Below are 26,076 nucleotides of genomic sequence, written 5' to 3'. Positions count from 1 at the left end.
AAAAACTACTCGTTCAATGATCTGTTCTAAAGGATTCATTCTAAACTCCTCCTTTCAGAGAGCCTAATCTGCTCTGATTGGTCAGATGTCCCAGTCTGTTGTGATTGGTCTACCGCTTAAAGCACGTAGACCAATCACAACACCATAACTAACACCATAACTACCATATCCGAGTTTCAGCTCTGTCTGAAAAGATTTCTGTTTTACCTTACCAATTTGAGCCCAAGTCCAATAGTGATACATCGGAAGATCAACCCGAACCATCATCGTAAGCACGATGAGAACAGGATGTTTCTCTGTGTAAGTTTATTTGTAGTTTGACAATAATGTGATTTAGCTGGTTAGTAGAGGCTAACACCCTGCACTGGCTGTACATGTAAACAGACCAGAGGCGGGTTTTTTGTTACCAAATTACATAGGAAGGAAGTCTGGAATTACTAACAACTCGTTTCAGGTGTTCAGAATCGGTTCTTTCTTCTGGGTGTCAATAACTCCATATTTCATGCACTTTGATTTTTGAAACTTTGCAGACTTTTTTTACATTCACAAACAGCTATATAACACACTACATGAAAGGTAATATTTGAAAAACAATAATAGGTGCTCTTTAACAGTTGTGCTTCAGATGAATAGTGTAATATATTCAGATGCAATGTGATGGATGTGCATTGTGTAAACCGTGAAATGTACATTTCTAATGTTTTGGTGCTTGTTTATTCTCTTCCGACTGAGTTTCAAAAATGGCTGAATTCAAGGGACTGCACGCTGTTAGCCAATCATAACAGAGGGCATTTACGTTGAAGTTTATAGGAGGAGCTGAGGCAAAAATCAAGCTTTTCAGAAAGATGGTCAAAGACAGGGTGGGAAATTATCATATATTACAAAATTATGACTGTTTTAGTGAGAGAAAAAAAATCTTTAACATTATCAGTGGGCCTCAGGGAAGACAATGAAACTATTTAAAAAAAAAAAAAAAAAACCTTTAAAGACAGACCTACCATGAGCTCAGAGGTTGTTCATTGATGGTATATGCTTCTGCTGAATCAATCTGTCTCCGTTATTTCAACTTCATTATTTAAAAATCGATTTTAATAGCAGAATTCATGGTAAACAACAACATTACCCATAGACCAGCAGAGAAAGCTTAACCAATCACAGAGCCGCAACAAACAAAGCCAGCGAAATAAGCCCGGAAGTAATCACCCACTCTCATGGCGCACTCAGAATAACGCAAATGAGTTGGTCTCCCTGCACTCTGAAACTTACATTTATGCATTTGGCATCCAAAGCGACTTACAGTGCATTCAAGTTATACATTGTAACAGTTTTTTGTGTTTCCTGGGAATCTTACCCATGATCTTGTCATTGCTAGCACCATGCTCTACTAGTTGAGCTACAGGAACCCCACTTATACATATATAATAATAAATATATAAACTACTTAAATATTTGTGTATATTAGAATATTTCGCCATTAACAATATTGTTTCTATACTTGTAGTCAACAACTTAAAATCAATAGTTTTATATATTTCCATAGTTTTATATTCGATTACGTCATTCGCAATGCTTCATGGGATTGTAGTCCGTGCCCTCAGGAAAGCCAGTAAGCACACAGACTTGTACTTTTGTCTTTTTGTCAGATTTTCAAATAATTTTTTGCCTAAAAACAAAGCCTTTAATGTTGCAATTCACCTCTGAGCTGGTTGGTTTGGGATAAGGGACCCCAATAACTTTAAAGTTCATAGGTCGCAACTAATTAGGATCAACCCTGCAGATCTTTATTGTAGCAACCTAACCATCAATCTTCATGCTACAACCACCAAAGCTTGATCTGACTGATGACTTCAGATCCACTGCTCTCTGGCTACCGTTCTTCTTTGATCATTGATCACAAAGAAACACATTCTTGTCCTTAACACAATACAATACAAAAATCTGCACTGAGTCAGATGACTGTGTCTTTATGATGAAGCAGTTTGTAAAGCAATATGATGTAACCATCATCCTGCAAATTTGACTTTACTCAACATGATTTGGCTTAACTCAAGCCAGCATCTGCAAAATCTCTCAGCATGCAACCAACTGCATATCCTATTTCAAGCTCTGTTGTTGAATCATGTGCTTTTTTATGCTTAGTTATGGGATATCAATATGTAGTTGGGGTAAATAATATTTATAGTTTTAGAAGTAATGTGAAAGGGTCTAACTGTTATTTTGCCAAGCAGGCCATGTTCTTGGATTAACAAGGCACCAATTGATCAACCATCAGAAACAGATTTTAGGGATATGGAAAGGGTTAGACCAACAAAAGTCTTACTTGGCAACATCACAGCAATCAATGTGAAATACAAGGTTAACAGCATCTCAAGTCAACTAAAATACTTTCAGTAGACACAAAACCAGCCAGGGGCAAAATAAAAGGTGTGGCAGACATACCCGAGGGCCATAGAGTTTAGGGAGGGGGTTGTGTCAAACTAAGCAGCAGGTCATGAGGATCAGGTCACATCAATCTGAGGAAAAAAAGAACAGTTTCATGTGTTCATTAGGCAGCAAATCAAACATGTCCATCAATACTCAGGTAAATCAATCAACCAGCATCAAGAGCTTAGAAATAAAGTCCTCCCTCTAAACATAAAAAGTGTCATACTACACAAGTTTTGTTATTTCAGCAATCTTAGACATGTGAAAATGGATGCAATGCACCCACAACTTTTTCTCTCATAGTAAATAAACATTATGAATATGTGATTTCAGATTGTTCTGTAAAGATGGAGGGTGATGGGCTGCCCAAAGCAGGTCTGGTGGCATCTGACTGAGCATGAGGCAGGATTACAGGGTCTCGTCCTGGGAAGTAAACTACAGATTACCCCTCCCTCCCTTTCTCCACCCAGTCATTCAACTATTCGTCCAAGAGGCAGTTACGTAAACTCAGTTACACTATTCCCCACCCACACAAGCGCAGAAAGTTCCGCTGCAGCTAAAACAAAAACCACAGATGCTGCCAAAGACTTATTTATAGTAGTGTTAAGTGTTAGGCGGACTACCTGTGTCTACCTGTAATTAGCTATAATTACTACTCAGGGCTCCTGCAGCACTCAATGACACTGTGGCTCAATCACAGGGGCGGATAATGAAGCATATTTACACTGCACATCAAATGAGCCAAACATGGACCACAGAGCAAATCCAAGATGAACGACTCAGGCTTTAGAAGACAGAAGAAGACAGACAGAGAGGAAAAGCACATTATGTGCTAGTGGAGAATCCCCACAGACAAACATATACACAAATAGGCAGACAATCAGAGAAGGCGGCCTGCATTAGCAACTGTCAGTCCATCCGTTTACGCTGTTTGTCAATTGCTTTCTTGTGTAAACATGCGCTAGACTGTTGCAGCGTTAATCTCGTGCAAGAGTATTTACGTTTACGCATTTGGCAGAGGTTTAGTAACAGTTTTGTGTGTGTTCCCAGGGAACTGAACCCATTATCTTGGCATTGCTAGTGGCATGCTCTACCAACTGAGCCACAGGTATTAAGTATTGTGCTCCATCTATCTTTTTTAGGATGCGTTTGATGGGAACGGCCCCATTCTAAAAATATTTTCAATGATTTTGCTGGCGACATAAAATTAGCACCATCACGAATATTGCGATCTTTTTTATGCACCTTTTTTTGGATTTAAGATTTCTAAAGATTGTGTCACTAGATTAGGTTAGTTTCAAAAATTGTACTTGTTTCGCAACTCAAGAGTTTAAGAACCTTAAAGGAATAGCTCACACAAATATGAAAATTCTCTCATCATTTACTCATGCCATCTCAGATGTGTAGGACTTTCTTCAGCAGAACAAAAATGAAGATTTTTAGAAGAATATTTCAGCTCTGTAGGACCATTCAATTCAAGTGAATGGGTACCACATTTTTAAAGCACATATAGCCATCATAAAAGTAATCCGCATGACTCGTGGAATAATTAATGTCTTCTGAAGCAAAACGCTAGGTGTAAGAAGATCAATATTAAAAATATTTTTTACAAGGGTCGAGGTCACACAGCATCTCATGTAACATGATGGCTTGCGACTTATTGATAATATTATTCATAATGTGTGTGTCTGTGCATTTCTTATCGTGAAGAAAATTGGCAATACACAGCTTTATTAATAAGAGAGAGTTTGTTTTATTGTGAGTTAAAGATGGATTGAAGTGAACAGAAAGGTGAGAGAGTGTAGTCTTCACCCCATTACACACTGAAACAAAATAAATTTTTGATTTGTTTTTGTTTTGGCTTCTTTTTCAATATAAATATCTAAAACTCCTTTAAAACAATGTACATTTACTTTAGCAGCTATAAAGCAGAAGAACAAATTGTTATCTGAGAATGTTGAATATAATATAAAAAATCCAAATATTTTAAAATATCTAAAAATCCTTTTAAAAAAGATGCACTCTCCTGAGAAGCAGCATGTAAGATATCTAGACTTTCTTTTAGAGAATAGATCTTGAATAAGTATATTTTGTCTTTACTGCACTCGCAGAAGTAGAACAAAGTGAAAATATACACTTATATACAAAATACACTTATTTAAGATACATTCAAATAAAGCAAGTCTAATTATTTTATATGTTGCTTCTCAAGTAAATGTATCTTGTTTTAAGGATTTTTAGACAATTTTAAATGGAAAACAAGTCAAAAAAACTTGATAACAATGATTTTTTTGCAGTGAATTTCTTTACTGAATTAAACATTCAATTTAATTCAGTGAATGTCATTTAGAGGTATTTTTAAAAATGATTTTGTTCTCTATTGTTAGTAAGCACATTTAATAAAACCTTTTAAGTCGGGGCACAAGCTGAATAATCGGTTAAGAGCTAATGATTAATCGTTGCAATAATCGCAGAATAGTTGAATAATAGTTCTAATAATCGTTAGTTTTAGCCCTAATCTAGTGTATTAAGGAGATGCCGTGCCTTGTTAAAACTGTATGTTTACTGTTTCTGTACTGTTACGAATGTTGCCTATATGGTTACAAAAAATATAGCCTATTGGAACAGTACTTACTAGGAGAAGAAATTAGATAGTAAGCAATTTCAGGTTTGGGCTTAAAATTGGATGGTATCATTCGGGCCGGGTAGAGTCGGGTTCAGGTTTCATTTCATTTTCATGTTAAGGCCCGTGCAGACCTCTAATGCAAACCACAGCTGGCTGTAAGCGAACTTTTTTACTAAGTTCTATTTCTCACACACACACCTAGCACTTCAATTCAGAAGACATTTATTAATCCAATAGAGTCATATGGATCACTTTTATGATGGCTATATGTGCTTTTTGGAGCTTCAAAAATTTGTCACCCATTCACTTGCATTGTATGGACCTACAGAGCTGAAATATTCTTCCAAAATTCTTTATGTTCTGCTGAAGAAAAAGTCATACACATCTGGGATGGCATAAGGATGAGTAAATGATGAGGGAATTTTCATTTTTGGGTGGACTATCCTTTTAAGACACAAACTTCAATTCTGAATCGATAATTCTTAACAAAATTCATATTAAGAAGCAAGATGATATAAACTTTTGAATAGGATCATTTGTGTAAATTCAGTTATTTTATCTTGTGGTAAACATATGTTATTTCAAATTGATTAATCAGGGCAGTACTTAATGCACAAATGCAATTTTTATGAGCCCTCTTTTTTCATTTTAACATCTTTCAGATTCTGCAAGGGGGATGCAAACTTATACAATCAACTGTACACAAATTGGTAGTGATAATATATTGAATATCATCAAAAGGCTAAAATTAAAAGATATTTTACAGCAATACTGCCCAACCCCTGTGAGAACTTAGGTTCACCGGCTTGTGGACACACACACACACACACACACACACACACACACACACACACAGAGAGAGAGAGGCGGTCTGCAGTAGCACTTGCCAGCTGAGTGCAATGACATATATTCACAACCATTCTTTCTCTTCTTTAGTCACACGAGATGCAAATCTAACATCCTGTTACACCAAAACAGCCACAAAAAAGAACTAAATATTCACCTTCAAAAGAATCTCTCTCTCTCTCTCTCTCACAACACACACACTCCTATCGGATGTCACCGTCACGTGTACATTCACATTTAGAAAGCGCTTCATGTCTGAGAGCCCTAAACATACTCACATGAGCATTCACAGGTCTCACACTAAAGCTGACAAGACGTTGAGACAGTCTTTGTGTGATAATAAACCCAATAGTACACACAGACACACAAAAGAACTACTTTCCCAGGACAAGGAGGGGCTTGATTTCTTTGGCAAGGCCAAGGGCCCAAGGCCCAAAGCCAAGCAGTAACAGAGGAAAGTGTGTCTGTCCAGAGCTGAGCTAAATTAAAGAATACAAAACACACAAACAGCACAGCCCATAGCCTAACACAGAGAAAGCAAAGTGTACAGTGACATAAAAAGACCACACAGTTTGATTACTCTGGGCCCTTAAGCTCTTCATTTGAGTACTAGATCAGGCACCCAACCACATTATACTTTTCTGGAACATGGTGCTTGTATCTGACAAAGGATTTTAAAGGGGCCATATCAGGAGAGGATGAGAGGAGAATCATAACAAGGGGACATTTACATAAAGAAGTCTGAAAGGTACAGAAGCAAAAAAGGCCTGAAGAAAAAGTTTAACATTAAGTTCAGGAGTCACGTGATGCCATGCAAGGTTCAGACGTTTGAACGGCGAGCTCTGCGCACTTTGCTAGTTTTTAATACTTTTTATGTCATAAACCGGTGAGATTCGATACACTCTGTTCCATAATTGTTCTATGAAGACAATTTGTCAAAGAATTCAAAATCTTCAGGCTCTGGAGACATTAAAAGACACTTACGTGCTCAAGCCAAAACCTCTGGCAGCCCTGCGAACTGGGACTCAATTTGGACGGCACGTTGGGAGAGGAAATCCAGCGTCCAAATTTGGGAAGATATGGAGTGGGCATGTTTTTTTTAGTGCTGGCTCAAGTAAGAGCAGGGGAGTCATTACAATGATAAGTAAACATCTACAATTCAAATGTCTCAAACAGATTAAAGATAAATTAGGAAGAGTCATTATTGTTTTAGCAGAAATTCAGGGGCAACGGTTGATTTTGGTTAATATATACGCACCTAACGCTGATGAACAGGGCTTTTTTATAGATCTTGAAGGGATGTTGCAAGCCGCTGGCACCCCTCAAGATATAATATTGGGAGGAGACTTTACTCTTTTGATGGACTCAGTCCTTGATCAAAGTGAAGCAAAAGTGTGTAAGCCCCCTCAGGATGTGTAAAAATCTTGGTCTTACAGATATTTGGAGACTTCTTAACCCATCTGGTAGGGACTATACATTCTTTTTTATCAGTCCATAAGATTTATTCTAGAATAGTTTTTTTTTTTATATCCAAGTCCCTCATTTCATCTGTTGTTGATTGCTCAATTGGAAACATCTTAGTCTCAGATCACGCCCTGATGTGTTTAGAGGTGTTGCCACATTTGGAGAAAAAGAAATCATATAGTTGGCACTTTAATGTATCCCTTTTGCAAAATCCTGATTTCCAACAAATGTTAAAGGCTGAAATCAATGTTTAGATGGTGACCAACTGGTCCTCAGTATCCTCTGTGGGCATGGCTTGGGAGGTACTTAAGGCAGTTCTTAGGGGTCGGATCATACAGCATGCCTCATTCATCAAAAAATCCAAAGCACAAGAACTCGTAGAGTTGAAGGGAATATTAAAAGTGCAGAGGCCGAATGTCGCCTGATGGCTCAGAGAACTGACCTGACTGAAATACAGATATAATACTATTTTGCCACAGGTGGTGGAGTTTTGGCTATTCAGGGCAAGACAGTTTGAGTTGGGGGACAAAGCGGAGGTCACGTGATGCCATGCGAGAAGCAGATGTGCGAGCGGCTTCCGGAGTCTGCTCGACATAACAGGCCATAAGCTGGAAATCAAGCGAGCTCACAGAGTCAAGGCTCGCAGATCTGCTGAGGGACACAGGCCCGATCAATTCTGGCCAAATTTCTGAGATCATCCGATAAAGATCTTGTGTTACGCGAGGTGAGGAGCAAAGGAAAGCTTTCTTGGAAGAATCACAATATTTTCTTGTTCCCTGATTTTGCGAATTCGACAAGAGAAACACGATTGGTTCAAGGAATATAAGAAACTCTTACATCAACAGAAGATTGCTTTTGCACTGATGTTTCTGGCCAAACGGAGAATAGACACCAAAGACGACAGCAAAGTATTTTTATGCCCCAAAAAGGCACTGGCCTTCATACAAACTATGGGTGAGTAAACCATTGGGCATTTCTTATGTGAGTGATCTGACTCGCTGTTCAGTGTCTCGACTAAGGAAGCTGGGCGCCATTTTTTGTTTCTTTCTGCGTTGGCTCTACCTAGCGACTGGAGTTTGTTTTGTGGCATGACACTCCAAGAAACTTTTGCATTGACGGAAGATCGCTTTTACACTGAAGTTCTCGGCCAGATTGAGAATGGACACTATGGATGACCACAAAATATCTACATGCTCACATAAAGGACGTCTTTTATAAAGTTGATGGACTGAGTAAGTCATGGTGTATTTTTTTACGTGGCCTCCGAGTGAATTTGACTCTTGATCATCCGAGGAACCGGGATGCCTGTTTTGTTTCTTTATGTGCTGGCTCTGCCTAGCAGCTGGAGCTTGTTTTGTGGAATAACACTGCTTCGGGTCAGCTGTGGATCAATCTGATAATTCTTTGTGCTTATGCCTCCTGTTGGCTGGAGTTTGTTTTGTGGAGTATTTTGAAGGGACATAAGAATGATTATGTCATCTGCTGCACTCATAACAGCCGGCTCACTGAACAATTGTTTGTCTGTCCGAGGAAACTGAACGGCTTTATATCAGCTGGAGTTTGTTTTGTGGAGGAACACACCTTCAAGACAGTTCTGTGTATGAATATACATGTTCTTTGTGTTTATTCTGCCTGTTGGCTGGGGTCTGTTTTACAAAGTATTTTCTGTTATGTAATTTTGCTTCACAAAATTTGTGCAGAAGCACCGGACTTGAGCAATCCGATGGCAAAGTTGTCGCAATGGCTCTCGTAGGCATACATGGACCTTCTGAGTTTAGAGGGATTGACGCCGGTTGGTGCTGTAGTGCGCGGGGTTAATGCGCACCTTTTTCTTTTTTCTGTTTGTTTTGTTCAGGGGGGAAGTTCGGGGTTTGATTGTTGCATTAATGGGGAATGTGGCCTGTATAATCTTGCTTTTGACACACAATTTTTTATTATATCAATATGTCAACTGTTAATATGAGTGGATTATCTCTCTCCACATGGAATGTGAATGGATTGGGGCACCCCATAAAAAGAAGGAAGGTTATTTATTTTCTTAAGCGTAAGAAAAATGATATAGTCTTTCTTCAAGAAACGCAACTTTCCCTGCAGGAAGCTGAAAAATTTGGGAAGATATGGGGTGGACATGTTTTCTTTAGTGTTGGTTCAAGTAAGAGCAGGGGAGTCATTATATTGATAAATAAACATCTACAATTCAAATTTCTCAAACAGATTAAAGATAAAATAGGAAGAGTCATTATTGTTTTAGCAGACATTCAAGGGCAAAGGTTGATTTTGGCTCATATTTACGCACCTAACGCTGAGGATAAGGACTTTTTTATAGATCTTGAAGGGATGTTGTAAATCGCTGGCACCCCTCATGATATAATATTGGGAGGAGACTTTAATTTATTGATGGACTCAATCTTTGATCATAGTGAAGCAAAAGTGTGTAAGCCCCCTAGAGCAACACTGATGCTTCACAGGATGTGTAAAAATCTTGGTCTTAGAGATATTTGCCGACATTTGAACCCATCTGGTAGGGACTATAATTTTTTTCATCAGTTCATAAGATTTATTCTAGAATAGATTTTTTTATATATATATATCTAAATCCCTCATTTCATCTGTTGTTGACTGCTCAGTTGGAAACATCTCAAGTCTCAGATCATGCCCTGGTGAGTTTAGAGATGTTGCCACATACGGAGAAAGGATTATCCCTTTGCAAAATCTTGATTTCCAACAAACGTTAAAGACTGAAATCAATGTTTATATGGGGACCAACTGGTCCTCAGTAACCTCTGTGGGCATGGCTTGGGAGGTACTTAAGGCAGTTCTTAGGGGTCGGATCATACAATATGCCTCATTCACCAAAAAATCCTGATGCGCCAAATGTCGTCTGATGGCCTCAGAGAATAGACCCGATTGAAATACAGATATAATACTATTTTGTCGCAGAAAGTGGAGTTTTGTTTGTTCAGGGCAAGACAGTCATACTTTGAGTCAGGGGACAAAGCAGGGAAGCTTCTGGCAAGATATATAAAACAGAGAGAGTCTCTTTCTACCATTCCCTCAGTGAAATCTGCTGGTGGTGAAATATTTATGTCAGCCATTGATATTAATAATGCTTTTAAAGTATTCTATCTTGATCTCTATAGTTCCACGTCTTCGTCTACTGATGAAGATATTAGAAAATTTGTGGAACCATTAGAACTCCCTAAATTGACGACTGAGCAAAAAAATTCTCTTGATTCTGAAATAATCTTGGAGGAGCCTGACGAGGTAATTAAAGCCTTGCCTTCAGGCAAAGCTCCGGGTCCAGACAGTTTTGCTGCTGAATTTTTTTGATCTTATGCTACAGAATTGGCTCCACTTTTGTCAGAAGTTTATACGGAATCATTAAAGAATGGAAAGCTTCCACCAACCATGTGTAACGTTGTTGGCTGGAACTGCTGACAATGATGGCAATGACGAAGACGATGATGAGATGAAGAACCCAAGTGCAGTTTATTAAGTAAACGTGAAATCCAAAAACCCTAACCAAAAACGTGATTTAACAAAAACATAAACTTGACATAAACTAGACTTGACTATGACTTGACAACATTCACATCCATCACATTCAATACTTGACAACTAGACAATGAAAACATGAGGGCTTAAATACAAGACATGGGAGAACATAAACTAATGAACAAACAGAACTGATAACAAGAATTAAACAATAAACCAATGAAAACATGACACATGAACATGGAGGGAAGACATGACATCACATGACAAGGGAACAGGAACTAAACTTTTCAAAATAAAAGACATGAATCAACAAAATACACCTGACATATCCCCCCCCCACTAAGGGGTGGCTCCTGACACCCCAACACATAAACAAAATACGTAAAACATGACATAAATTCAAAGTTCTGTAGGGAGCTGGGGGGGTTGTCTTGAGGTGTGGGGCGTGGCATGGCGAGAAAGGGCAAGGGGCATGGGACCAAGGCAAAGTCTGTGGGGGGTGGAGCCATGAGAGGCTCGAGGGGCGGAGCCATGGAAGGCGGAGCCGTGAGAGGCTCGAGGGGCGGAGCCATGGAAGGCGGAGCCGTGAGAGGCTCGAGGGGCGGAGCCATGGAAGGCGGAGCCGTGAGAGGCTCGAGGGGCGGAGCCGTGAGAGGCTCGAGGGGCGGAGCCATGGAACTTGGTGCCCGGAGAGTAGCCGAAGACTCGAAGGGCCAGGGTGGAGCCGATGGCAGGGAGGACCAAGGCGGTGCTGGAAGCTCGGAGGAGCAAGGTGGAGCTGAGGAATCGGAAGACTGAGGTGGAGCCGGTGGGACTGAGGACCAAGGTGGAGCCGTAGGGAAAGAGGTCCCCGGTGAAGCTGACAGATCGAAGGGACGAGGCGCAGCCAGAGGATCGGAGAGCCAAAGCAGAGCCAGGTGACCGACAGACCAAGGAGGAGCCGGAGGGACGAGGGCTGAAGGACCGTAGTGGAGCCGAGGGAACGCCGAGCTGAGGCAATGTCGAGGGACCAACAGGCCAAGGTGAAGTCCAGGGCTCGGAGGGTCCAGGTGGGATCGGAGGGCCAAAACTTCCCCTTGCCTGCTCAGGAGAACTAAGGGTGGGTATAAGGGTGGGAACCATCTCCAGGTCCCACTGGTCAGGTGTGGCTGTGACATGGCATGGAGCAGGCTGAGGCGTTGCGGTGACGTGGCATGGAGCAGGCTGAGGCGTTGCTGTGACGTGGCATGGAGCAGGCTGAGGCGTTGCTGTGACGTGGCCCTCTGGCTCGGCATCCGCCTCCCCCACAGTGAACAGGGAAACAATTAACAGTAGGGTGAGGTCAATATATTGAGCCAGGCTGAGGGAACTGCGACCGCCAGGCATCAAAAAAGAAATGGACTCATTCAGTCCACATCTAAAACAGTCTTTGAGGGCAACCTCATTAAAGTCCACCTGGCTGGCTAGACCGCAGAAGTCCTCAACATAGTCCTCCAGGGGACGATTCCCCTGATGTAGGCGCAGAAGCCAAACTGCTGGGTTCATGGTTGGTCAAGTATTCTGTAACGTTGTTGGCTGGAACTGCTGACAATGATGGCAATGACGAAGACGATGATGAGATGAAGAACCCAAGTGCAGTTTATTAAGTAAACGTGAAATCTAAAAACCCTAACCAAAAACGTGATTTAACAAAAACATGAACTTGACATAAACTAGACTTGACTATGACTTGACTATGACTATGACTATGACTATGACTTGACAACATTCACATCCATCACATTCAATACTTGACAACTAGACAATGAAAACATGAGGGCTTAAATACAAGACATGGGAGAACATAAACCAATGAACAAACAGAACTGATAACAAGATAATTAAACAATAAACCAATGAAAACATGACACATGAACATGGAGGGAAGACAGAAATCACATGACAAGAGAACAGGAACTAAACTTTTCAAAATAAAAGACATGAATCAACAAAATACACCTGAAAACCATGACAGAAGCCCGGATCAGTCTGATTCTTAAAAAGGACAAAGATCCAAGGACAAAGCGAGTGTAAGAGTTACCGTCCAATTTCCCTGATCCAGCTAGATGTAAAAATTGTCAAAAATTTTGGCTAACCGATTAAGTAAAGTTATGACATCTCTTATACATATAGATCAGGTGGGGTTTATTAGGAGCTGCAGCTCTTCTGACAACATTAGGCGTTTCATCAATATCATGTGGTCAGTGGCGAATTATCAGACTCCAATCACTACCATCTCACTTGACGCTGAAAAGGCATTTGATATGGTAGAATGGGATTATCTTTTTAAGATTTTGGAAATATACAGGTTCGGGAGTACATTTATTGGTTGGATTAAGTTACTTTATAGACACCCTGTAGCGCCGGTACAATCAAATGGATTAATTTCAGATTATTTTACTTTGAATAGGGGCACTCGGCAGGGTTGCCCTCTATCCCCATTATTGTTCCTGTCTTGCCCTGGAACCATTAGCAGCTGCGATAAGAAAGGAGGATGATTTTCCAGGGGTGATGGTGGGAGGAATGGCGCATAAGCTTCTACTTTATGTAGATTATATTTTATTATTTGTCTCCGACCCTACTAGATCTATGCCTTGCCTCCAAAGAATTATTCATTCCTTTTCTAAGTTCTCAGGATACACAGTCAATTGGTCTAAATCCGAAACTTTGGCTCTGACAGCGTACTGCCCAGCAACGGCTTTCCAGCCGGGCGCCTTCCAGTGGCCCAAACAGGGCATTAAGTATTTGGGTATTTTATTCCGAGCAAATTTGTCTGATTTAGTCAGAGTTAATTTTGACCCTTTAATAAAAAGTTTTTCGAGCGATGTGGGCAGGTGGGCTTCATTACATTTATCTATGATTGGGAAGGTTAATGTTATTAAAATGAATTGTATTCCAAAATTCAACTACCTGCTACAATCTCTCCCTGTAGATGTCCCCCTCTCTTATTTCAAGCCAATTGACAGCATGGCGAAGTCCTTCATTTGGAATGGGAAACGTCCCAGATTTCATTTCAGTAAGCTGCATAGGCCGACTGACAAAGGTGGGCTAGGCCTACCCAAGATTTTGTTTTATTATTATGTGTTCGGTCTCAGACATTTGGCTCATTGGTCGCTTCTACCTGAAAGAGCCCCTCCCTGGTTTTGTATTGAACAGGGCATTCTTGCCCCTATTTTGCCATTGCAAAGCCTTTCTATCAAACTAACCGGAGAAGTTAAATTACACCCCGTTATCTTGCATTTGCACTCGGTATGGACAAAAGTGTCCAGAGTGTTTAATTCGGATATTTATCTAAACGTTGCCTCGAGCTTATGGCTGAACCTCAAATTATGTATTAATAAGTCCCCCTTCTGCTGGTCTGAGTGGATTGTGAGGGGGGGTTACTACACTCAGTGACTTATATGAGAGTGGAGTGTTGAGATCCTTCGAAAATTTGGTTCAACATTTTGGGATCCCCAGATCTCAGTTTTTTATGCAATTCAAGATTTTACATCGATTCTACTGGACCCCCTCTAGATTGTATAGGCTTGGTCTTAAAGACACACCCACCTGCTGGTGATGCCAATCAGAGGATGGAGACATAACACATGTCTTTTGGGGGTGTGTTAAGATCCAGGAGTTTTGGTTGAAGGTTCAGAGTTTTGTGTGTGATGTATTGAGCACCCGGGTATCATTCTGCCCCAGACTGTATTTAGGGCAATGGGGCGGTCATCGATGTTGAGAATAGACACATAAAGAGTTGGGTCTTAACCAGTTTCATGATCGCCAGACAGATACTTTTAAGGGGATGGAGGTCAGCTGGAGCACACTCTTTTCAGGAGTGGTGCTCGGAGATGGGGAGGGTGGCGTTCTTTGAAGAACGGTCATTTACAAGACTGTGGAAGTTTAACTTGTTTGTGGAGAAATGGGGCGGATATCTGATGTTTATGGATGTGCGATTATTATTATTATTATTTTGTGTGTGTGTGTGTGTCTATCATGTACGACCACTGGGATGTTGTTGGGGGCCAGGGTGGGGGTTACTGTTGATTCTGTGTATATATGTTTTGTTTTTCTATATTCAAATATGTGAAATCAAAAACTGTTAATCTGAACATTACAAGTTCAAATCAAGTCATAAAATACAACAAATGTGGCCCCTTAAGAGGCAATCAGATCACTCTTTTAATAGGGCTGGGGTAAAAAAAATATTGTTACAAATCGCGATTCTTGGTGTTGATCATTTCGACACCACCGGGTTGCTAGATTTGAACAAGTTTGCAGGCAAACAACACTGCGTGCTGCAGCCATGGAAGCCAGCAAACGAACTGGATCAGAGATAACAGATCTGACCTAAAAAGCCTCGTCATTCTCTAAAAACTACCATGACCAGAGGCGTAGTAAAATAAGGATAAATATTTGACATGCCTTTGGAAGATGGAGACAGCTTAAAGCCCAGAAATCCTTTAAAACGGATGCTGAGTTGGCTTGCGTGTCATCATTCTGGCAACCCGCATGAGCTTCGAGTCTGGGGTGGGGCAGACAACTCCAATATTTTGAATTTGGACTGCAGTACCCATTTCAAACGATTGTTGTAAATCTTACATATAGCACCTTTAATAAATAGTTTAGCTGTAAAAAGGCTCATCATACTGCTGGATGCCATAAATATATAATTTAACAGCCAGGGTATTCACGCGCAGTGGCGGGTAATTTCGTATATTTACCCACCACTGTAGACCAGAAATGATGCGACACAAAGACGCGTGCTTGAGGAAACACACCTGATTATATTCTGAAGAACAGACAAAAGACATGCCGGCGATGCACGTGTCTGATTTGTTTTGTTTGTTCAGAAGTTAATTTGCGCTCGACGCCAACACACGCAGTGCGGATGTGTCTTGCCGAACACGCGCATATTGTGAGTTCTCACATTTTTTCCTCTGCAAGTTATCTGGGAGCAGTTTGTAAGAATGGTGCTGTCTATGAGAACGCTGCATAGGATCACAGACTATCTCAGGATGCATACGCAAATAACATGCAACTTACAATAACGACATTGGGACTACAGGTGAATTGTCGTGTGTGTCATAATTCAGTACAGCCCCAGAAATGGTTCTTGAACAAGTTTACTCTTTAGCCTTTATTTGTATGTTGCAAAATTATCATTATGATAATAGTAATAGCCTATGGTAATACACAACTGCAATCAAAATTATTCAATACCCCAAGACAGTAAGGATTTACAAAAGTAAGCTTTTCTGATGACCCAGAATTTTTAAAGATTACATCTATATCAGTTGAGTGACATATTCAAAGTCATAGTGTGAATATATAAACTAATACTTCTAAATAGCAGGATTATTTAAAAATACAGCCATGTCATAATTATTCAACCCCTACTGTACACAGCAGTTTCTTAAATGTGTAAGACAACACAAGTAACTGTTTTAAAACAAAATTAAGCCATCACTCTACAAATGGCACTTAAGTTTTACAATTTAAGTTTAGTGTTGTAAGCAAAAATGTATTTCTATGCAAAAAAAATGCAATTAAATATAATCTGTCACAAAAACTAATATTGGAGGTTACTTCATTACACAAGAAAGGCCATGGCTAAAAGTACATTACCAAGGCACTTCAATTTCCAATAGACAAAGTTGGCAGCACCATTCATACATTTTTTAAATATGGAATAACAGTTACCTTCTTGGGTGTGGAAGAAAGCAAAACTTCAAGGGAAATGTTGACTTGAATATTCAAGGAATTTGAAAAGACCTGTGGAGTCCTGGAAGAGGGTTTAAAGGATGTATGACACTAAACTGAAAATTCATTTTAGACCCATGGGTCAGCAGTATGTCTGGAGTAAGATGACAAGGTGATGACAAGAATGACACCATCACCATGGTCAAGCATGGAGGTGGATCAGTCCTGTTATGGGGGTGTATTTCGGCTGCAGGAAATGGCTATCCTGACAATGTGACTGACGCCATGGATTCTTTCAGATATCAGGCCATTTTGACAAAAATGTGATGCCTTCAGTGTGTAAATTTAAGCTCATGGGTCAGTCCTGTTATGGGGGTGTTTTGCGGCTGCAGGAAATGGCTATCCTGACCATGTGACTGATGCCATGGATTCTTTCAGGTATCATGCCATTTTGGCAAAAATGTGATGCCTTCAGTGTGTAAATTCAAGCTCAGTGATCACTGGACTTTCCAGCAAGACAATAACACCAAGGATTCATCCGAGTTGTCCAAAATCTGGTTCAGGGATGGGTGGTGGAACGTCCTTGAATGGCCCTTTCAGTCCATCATTAAAATCCCATTGAAAATCTTTGTTGGGATTTTAAGGAAGCAGTGGCAGCACAGAAACCAAAGAATGTCAATGAGCTGGAAACTTCTGCTCATGAGAAGTGTGTAAAGATTCTAATAGAGAGGTGTCTGAAGCCTGAAAACATTTACTCAACATGCAATAAAAGGATCTTGGTTTTTCACCACTATACTGCTCAAACACTGGTGAGAGAAATCTGAGAATTTACCAGCCAATTTTTTGTTGCATAGTGCAAAAGTTTGTCACATTTGCGAGTGATTTGCTGCATAGAGTAAAATATTGATCTTGGAATCAGTATCAAGATCATTCAAATGAAATTCGCAATGCATCAGAAAATCTATATTTTTACCTCGCCCTAGTCATAAATAATAACATACATTTTGGGTGAACTATCCCTTTAAGACAAGGTCAAGGGATTACTCTTAACTCCTCTCAGCATATGAGAGAAAAAAAGGGAGATTTACAGAGGACAGATAATAGCAGAAAAGAAAGCTTTTCTCACTAATACAGTCAACAGCTGCGACCAACCCTTAATCTCTATGTCGCTGTAGATGATTTTTGTTTGTATTTATTTTTGCATCTGTAATCCTAAAAGATGCAAAAGTCCCTAGGTAAAAAGTAGCTGTACCGTATTTGAGAAAAAGCAAAAGTTTAATCTTGGTTTAGAGAGAGTTTCAGGGTCGAAGGTCAGAGTGATGACCTAGCTGTCCACTTTATTTCATGTACCAGCTTGGCCTTAGTGAACAGTGTTGTGTTTTGCATGTGTGTCTGAACATTAGTCATCAAATTTAACCCATTTTCTTATCAGCTCTTATGGGAAGCGTGAGTTTAGTGTTTTATGTTCTCTGGAACTCTTTTGTATATTCATTAAGGGTGCTGTGTGCAAGAAAAGTTCTGGCATTATAATGGATGAGCTCATTTCTATTATCTATCATTTGAGGAAAAAGGTTCAGTTTGAGAATTAAAACTGCTCCCATGGATGTTTTATGTAATAGTTTTTCCCTGATGAGGTGGGAATGCCAAACATTTGATTTGTCTTGTAGTTTGTGGAAAATGTGCCCATACCGATGGAACTATAGCATAGTCTTTAGTGCACATTCTCATTGTAGTTTGTGGTGCTCGTATGGATGATGCAGGTTGAAGTCTGGCATGCAATATGTCCTGATCCTCTTCCACCTCTCTCTCTTTAATAATTTAGTGACTTTCTACTTCTGCTGTCTAATTAAAGAGGCAACTGAACCAATAGTGAGAAATGTGCTCACTGCATTAAGAAATAAAGGAAATGCCTATAATATACCTGTCTCATCTCACATGTTCAGTCACATCTCTTTGTATGTGCATGTCTCAATCATACAAACCAGTGTTTCTTACAGGATTTTGTGTTAGCAGTGGGGGGTGGTTGGAGTCCTCAACGAGCACAAGCAATTTTTAAAGCATTAACAGAAGCGCTCTAGTTCGCTAAGAATCAGCTTGCTCATCAGCTTTTAGCTCGCACTCTGTTTTTGCAGTGGGGAGAGGGCTACTTGTAAAACGAGAGTTGCCCCGCAACATCTTGCTTTATCATTGTTGTTTGAGTCCAACCAATACAGGACAACATGAGAAAGTTGAGTTATTCATTACTTCGCACCCAGCCTTTTTCCCAAGTCGGACGGCAAGCGCACATCAACTTTTTTGCAGCGGTGTAGGAAAGACTGATTCAAACACTTCTTGATCTTTCAACTCTTTGGAAACAGACAGGCCTGTTTTGATTTGCTTGTGAGACCTTGTTCTTCCCCATTCTTGTGCATGTATGGATGGGAGTTCGACAGATAGAGTTCACCTCTAAGCAGTGATCTGGGTAGGGTTGCACCAGCTGTGCGTAAGGTCTTATGTAAATTGGGACGTAAAGTTCACACTAAGGGCTTAGTAACTACTAGTTAGTTTGTAACTAAGTCGGTGCTCAATTTGGTTGCACCACCTTTTAAGGCAAGACTTAACTAGTAGGTCGTAAACTCTCCGTAAAGTAATGAGTAGTCGCATAATATGACATTTACCTGTACGGATCCAATAAACAGCCTTCAAATTTGACACAGAAGTGTCAGAAAGCTGTGAACTTCAATTTGATCTTGTTACGGTCCAAACTATTTCAGTCTTTAATCTAGAAGAATGCTGCGTTCATTTTATTGGCAATCTCAGAGAGTCAGTTGAAAACAGATCTGCCCTGTCACAATGACAAGCTAACTCTCAGCAAAGTAGGTATATGGAAAATGCGGTTATGATCGTCATCCACAACACTTAAAGGACTGCTGGATTCATGAGTCTGTCAGTTCACTGTGCAAATGTTCAACTACACAATACCCCTAAAGGGCATAAGAGGCCAGGGGTAAAAATATGTCAGACTATTTAATCGGAATTGAAAAAAAATAAAAAATAAAAAAATAAAAAAAGAGAGATAGGACAAAAATGCCCTCTTTATCTGTGGTAAAATCCAGCTCTGTGCGGTCTGAGTTCCAAAATGCCCACATGTACATTAGTTTGCCACCTACACCAGACTGACCGGCACCATTCCTTCAAGTCACCATTTTTTGTGACAAAAATCACAAGCCCTCACTGTTTGAATTTTTCTTTCACCCTTTCATAAAACAAGTAAAGACATGAGATTCTGAAGAAAAAACAATCAGGAAAAGTGTAGAAAACATTTCACAACATGCCATCCAAACATGTAGGTTAAAGGTAAACGAGAGACAGAATAAGATGCAATACACCTGTAATGTAAACTATACTGTTCTTGGGAGATAAGCAACAGCCTCTGTTGTGATTACGTCTTGAATAATGTAGTAAATAAAAAGAGTGTGTTTAAGAGGGTGTTAAAAAACTGGAACCTCAGGCAAATTTTTAAATTAGGATGCATGATTAGACACGGAGAGTCACAAACCAATTAATCCCTTTCCCCTCCCTCCTAAATGACAAAACGATCCCACGGGATAATTGCTCTGTATATCTCTTTCATTTATGTGGGACTAATTACCAAGGGGTATTAGTTCCAGTTAGGAGGCAATTACTGAGAACTAGTGCGGTCACTTGATTAAAATATTTAAATCACAATTAAATCACAGATTTTGAAAGTGCTGATATTTGACTCAATATATAGTTATTTTCTGTCAAAATGCATTTAGTTCCTTCTTAGAAATCAATATGTAACAAAAATGTTTAAACATTTTCCAGACAAAGCCTTCCACAGTATAAAGATAGAAATGCACTAAAATATCACCAATTCAAATGACATTAAACATTTCCCAAAGTCTAAGTGGGAGGTTGACAAATTGAAATATCTAGTCCCTGTAGTTTGCAATTTCATTGCAATGCACATTAAATCTCTTAAACCCTCATCCCCCAAAATATTAATAGTGGCTATACATTTTGCTACAGCAATAGTGAAGCTGCATTTTCATGATTTGCCCCTTTGAACTCCAACTGAAAAGCATTTGCAGAGAACATTTTGCTTTGAGCACTTGCGCTGTCCACGTAATGATACTTCAACCGAATTGTCTGGAAAGCAACACTGGAGAAATGCTGATGCTTCACTCCAGCGGGTCGTGTGAACGTGGCTGTAACAGTGATAGTATTCTCAGGGCAAATGGAGGAGGAGGGAGGCAGCGAAAACAGTTAACGTGAATACTTTATTACTCTTCAGCTTCGTTCACAAACCTCAAATAAAAAGGGCACTCAGTGGCCAAATAATCACACATAAACAAGTCACTCAACTGGGTGTACACACACATCAAGAGTTTCTCTCTGGTCCCTCTCTTTCTCCCGAACTGATGCGCTGGTGCGGCTTTTAAGTCTCCCTCTGCCATCACTATAACAAGATCCTTTCAGGTGTTAGAGATAATTACAACCCGCATACAGACACACGACCACGCCCCCATCACCACAGTGGCTTATCACAAGTGCCATAAGGGTTTGTTTTGTGCAAAACAATTACGAGGTATGTGCGTCAGTGTAATCACCCCAGACACATCAAAAAGTTTCCGCCCTACTCCAACCAGTCATCAGAACATGGAGCTGAATAAAACATCAGAATCTAATGTGAAAATTGGAAAATGTATATTAATCACTAGTAAGAAAAATATAAGCGTTAAACATTTTAAATGAATTGCATGCACTAAAGCGATAATTTTGGCAGCTCTACAGAGAACACATCTTAAATTGGACAACTTACAAGGCTATTAATGCAAAGAGCACAGTATTGTCACCAGGACACTTCTGAAAAATTTACTAGAAAATAATTCTTGAAATATTTAAGCAGGAATCTGACACTACCAGTTGTGTTGAAGGGGACGATCATGCAATCTTAAGATTATGGCCAGATTCTGGCATGTTGATCACACCAGGATTTGTTGATCATAAAACATACACCACCTCCTCTGCTTTTACCTGAGAGGTCTTTCACTCTGTCCGCTCGGTGCAAAGAGAGCGGGTTTGATGGCTGACTCTGGAATCTCTGCAGACATCCAAGTTTCTGTAAGGCAGATAATGCAGCAGTCCCTCGTCTCTTGTTGGAAAGAGATCCGCACTCTCAGTTCACAGAGCTTGTTGTCCAGAGACTAAACATTTGCCAGTAGAATACTGGGTAGTGGAGGTTAATTTGCATGACGTCTTAGTCTGATGAGAACGCCGGCTCTCCTTCCCCTTTTCCGGCCGGGCTGCCCAGACAAAGGGCTCCGCTGGCATGTTTGAAAACAGTGGGTCGGCATTGAGGTATTTAAAGTCTGGTTTTCAGTGTGCTATTGCAGAACCAATGTCCAAACATGTTTGTCATAGTAGACAATAAGGCAGACAACATCCAAAACAAAAAACATAAGAAATGTAGAAAAAACAAACAAAAAACTGCAATATTAGGTCAGAGCTCACAATGTAGCAGTCATACTCGGTGCCATCTTGAACTACTTTAATCAGGGTTGATGGAAAGCTGAGCGCAGCAAAATAAAGAGATATCTTTAATGAAAACCTGGTTCAGAGCGCTCAGGACCTCAGACTGGGCCGAAGGTTCACCTTCCAACAGGAAAATGACCCTAAGCACACAGCCAGGACAATGCAAGAGTGGCTTAGGGACAACTCTGTGAATGTCCTTGAGTGGTCCAGCCAGAGCCTGGACTTGAACCCTATCGAACCTTGAAACACCATTATGGACATGACATCTCTTGTTCCATGATCCTCCCATTGATATCCATCTGTATTATGGGTGTTTAAAGTAAGGAAGGGAAACCACTTGTTAATCATACTTAACAAACTGTCTCCCAAAAATGAAAAATCTATATTCAAGTCCTTTTTTACTATGAATTCTCCTCCCTGCCCAGTAGGTGGCAATCTACACAAAGAATACAAATCGCCAAAAACAAAAGAAGTGGTATAAAAATGAAAGTGGAGATTTATAGTAAAAAATTACTTAAATATTTATCTGTTTCTCACCCACCGCACCTATCATATTTCTTCTGAAGACATTGATTTAACACTGGAGTTGCGTCGATTACTTTTATGCTACTTTTTGGACCTTCAAAGTTCTGGCCACCATTCACTTGCATTGTATGGACCTACAGAGTTGAGAAATTCTTCTAAAATCTTTGTGTCCTGCACAAGAAAGAAAGTCATACACTTCTGGGATGGCGGGTGGGTAAATGATGAGAATTTTCATTTTTTGGAGAACTATCCCTTCGATCACATCGACATAAGTTAGCTTTACACAGAAAGTATCAACCTATTTTAATAAATATTGTTTGAGTGATATAAATTATATTATATAAATTAGACCTTAAATGTGGCTCTAATCATTTTAAAAAGAAGCGCTGTTATGACAAATTGTATACATTTGTCAGACATTTCCTTGTCTTTTAGAGAAAATTATTATTGTTAAAAGTAAAAATGAACAGTCCTTTCATTCCCATATGCCTGTTTGAAATGTTGTTTTAGAAATGGTGCACCACTCATAAGAATAAACAATGCAAATTCCTAAAAAGATTCATTATAGCACTATAATACAGTAAATAGAAACCAAAATGAACAATTTAAGTGTTTTTGTTCCTTTGCTTAAAACTTTATTTTCCCATTGTATTGTATTTCTACAGAATTGCCCATGTGCCAATATTGGCAGTTTTTTTAAATTATGGACATTTATCTGATCAGAAGTAGTTAATATCATTACTTTTTCTTTACTTTTTTCCCAATTCAAACAGTACATTCTTTCTCTATGCCAGGTAAAAAAACGTATTAAACAGAAACCAATCTATGGCGCACTGTTTTGATGCTTGATTTCACAAAATTGTAGATTTGAACAGTTTTTTCTTCTTCTTTTTTTACTACAATAATAACAATCTGCATCCGCCAAAATGTCTACATCTGTGCATCACTAATTAATATTTTGGAGTTAAATCCCACCTGCAGAGAGGAAAGTTCCAGAATTCAACAGCAAAGCAATAATCCCTTGCATCTGTCTCTCCACAAACCACATTTGACTAGTATGCAGAAAAGAGTGCACACTCCTTTCAAAAGCCCACAGTTACGAGCTCAGATCAGGAGTGTGAACTCTTTTCTGCATGATGCTCTCACACTTAGCAAATGCTGAAAGGTTGGAGCTTGAGTTGTTACCATCATTTATGACTCATGCATGTTTGCATAGGATACACAGTAAACGATAGTGAACCTTTCAATCTGCAGATTTTATTAGACAGGCAGGATAGAGGAAAAAGAGTTGTTGTCTGGGTTAACAAAACAAAGTCTGCAGATTAATACATCACTCACAGTTTCAGTAATTACTACAGTCCCTTGCTTTTCCACTGAAGGAAATAAATGCAAGAAAAAGACATTGTATGATGATCTGATGATTTCAAACAAGAGGAGATTAGATTGTATACTAAAGGAATGTTCCTAGGTTAATAATACAAGTTAAGTTCAATTGCCAGCATTTGAGGCAGAATGATGATTACCACAAAAAAAAAGTCAACTCGTCCCTAGTTTATAAAACAAAAAGTAGCCAAAACCGAACTTAACTTCCAATAGAGGTGAATGGGTCCAGTCTATAAATGGTAAAATACTCATTAATTTAAAGTAGAGCTACAAGACATGAAAATTATACGTGTTAACATTATTTTAGTGTGATAAAAATCGCTTACTAACCTTAACAGTGTAAAGTTATAGCCAATGTTACAATTTTGTTGTCATGATGGTATAATGCCAGTAAACTCTGTCATTCCAGCAAGCAATTTTATCACACTAAAATCAAATGAACATGTTTATGTCATGTGGCTATACTTTTGAAACAGTGTGTGTTTAAACGTTTATGTACAGGGCCCATTCACTTACATTGCAACTGCCTTACTGTAACCAAAAATTGTTTTTGTTTGTTTGAATGAATGAATGAATGAATGAATGGAACCGTAATTTTTACTGTAATCAACATTATGCCACAAATGCTGTCAACTGAGTTTAACTTATACTGAACCCAGAAAATAATATAATGAAAACGACTTAGTGGGTTTTAAACCCAGCATAATAACATCTTGTAACTAATAGCAGTTCTTCATACTATGGCTGAAGGTTTGTAACTTTCTCCCTCCCAAGATTTCATACAGGTTGCACAAAATTGCAATTTCTCATGTTTTCCTTTTTTTTTCTGGTTGATTAAACACAGGACTGCCTCATGTTAGCTCCCAAAACGCTAAACACTCCATAAAAAGTCACACAGTGGCCTGTGCATGCAGACTTGAGCTTCATTTGTGCTGGTTAACTCGTGTACGTTTATTACATCAGATCTTGATGTCCCAAAACGCTGTTTAGGTAGACAGCTCACTAGATTTCGTGACAGCCACCGAACGCACTCATCTTCGCTTTAAATGCAGATCAACGTAACTGCCTAGTGCCTATCAAGACTGATAATATCCTAAGATGGGAAAGTACATGTGGTAAGACAGCCGGTGAGCGTTTAAAGTGAAAGCTGGCTCCCTCATTCTAAAGAAACGTTGGTAATTTTACGTCATTCAAACAGAAAACGGCCCTTCTTACCTTTTATCAAGCAGCTGCGCTTGTCCTCGTAGTTAGCCTGCTCGCGCTAGCACTGAAATCCGCTGATTCTTCTTTCCAAAAGATGATGGGACCGACTCCAGCTTTACAAAAACAACATCTTACATCCGTTTATCTCTAACTTTCATCTCGCCTGGTCATGTTTTCGCGATGTTGTATATGATTTTCTTGGTCTTTTTTTCGTAAAACACCTAAAAAGTCGACGAATGACAACGTGCCCGCCTCCCTGTCCATCAGATTGGTGCAGCGCTAGCTAACGGCTTTGGCAATCCGCTCTTCTGCTGGCGAGCCGCGATGTCAAGATTGCAGTGCTAAACCCCGCCCCTCGCTCGATGCGATTGGTGCACAGTATTCACACGCTTACTGTGGATCCATTCTATTGGCAAACTTTGCCATCAATCAATACAGACAGCTACTGGATTGGCTGAAAGGATGTGGTTCTGTGAGAGCTTGCCTCTGTTTGTCAAAATACACGATAAAATGAGTAAATATGTTTTCAGGCGCGTCTAGATTTGATTGTTTATGTGGTTTAGTTTTTAATTGCGAGTGTTGTTCGATAGATGATGCAATCCAGTGGCTATTGATGTCACATTAAAAGTGCCTTAAAAGGGACATAATAATATAAAGTTATGCGTTCTCGGAAGAAGTTCCAATCATTGATAAATTACTGCTTTTCTTCATTTCAATCTAATCCTTATCTACTTTTCTCTACTCTGTTCAGAATACAATAATTGTATTTATTCAGGTATATTTATTCAACGAAAAGGCACATTGATATTTATATATGTTCTACAGTTGCATTAATCAAATATGCAATCTATAATAACAAAGTGCAC

At 39.5% G+C, this 26,076-nt stretch overlaps 1 protein-coding gene across 1 annotated transcript in view; it reads right to left on the bottom strand.

Annotated features, from left to right (window-relative positions):
• LOC127456755 (protein furry homolog-like) overlaps positions 1-25,820 on the bottom strand; it is a 206,515-nt gene extending 180,695 nt beyond the window's left edge. The window contains exons 1-2 of the mRNA XM_051725323.1: positions 25,223-25,820; positions 2,440-2,513 (exon numbers count right to left, since the gene is read on the bottom strand). The gene's annotated coding sequence lies outside the window, so the exon portion shown is untranslated. The remainder of the gene's footprint in view (positions 1-2,439; positions 2,514-25,222) is intronic.
• Between the last annotated feature and the right edge of the window lie 256 nt (positions 25,821-26,076).

Source organism: Myxocyprinus asiaticus, chromosome 19 (assembly GCF_019703515.2).
Source record: "Myxocyprinus asiaticus isolate MX2 ecotype Aquarium Trade chromosome 19, UBuf_Myxa_2, whole genome shotgun sequence".
Taxonomy (NCBI): Eukaryota; Metazoa; Chordata; class Actinopteri; order Cypriniformes; family Catostomidae; genus Myxocyprinus; species Myxocyprinus asiaticus.
Note: the sequence above shows the minus strand (reverse complement) of the source record. Positions and strands in the feature narration are given on the sequence as shown.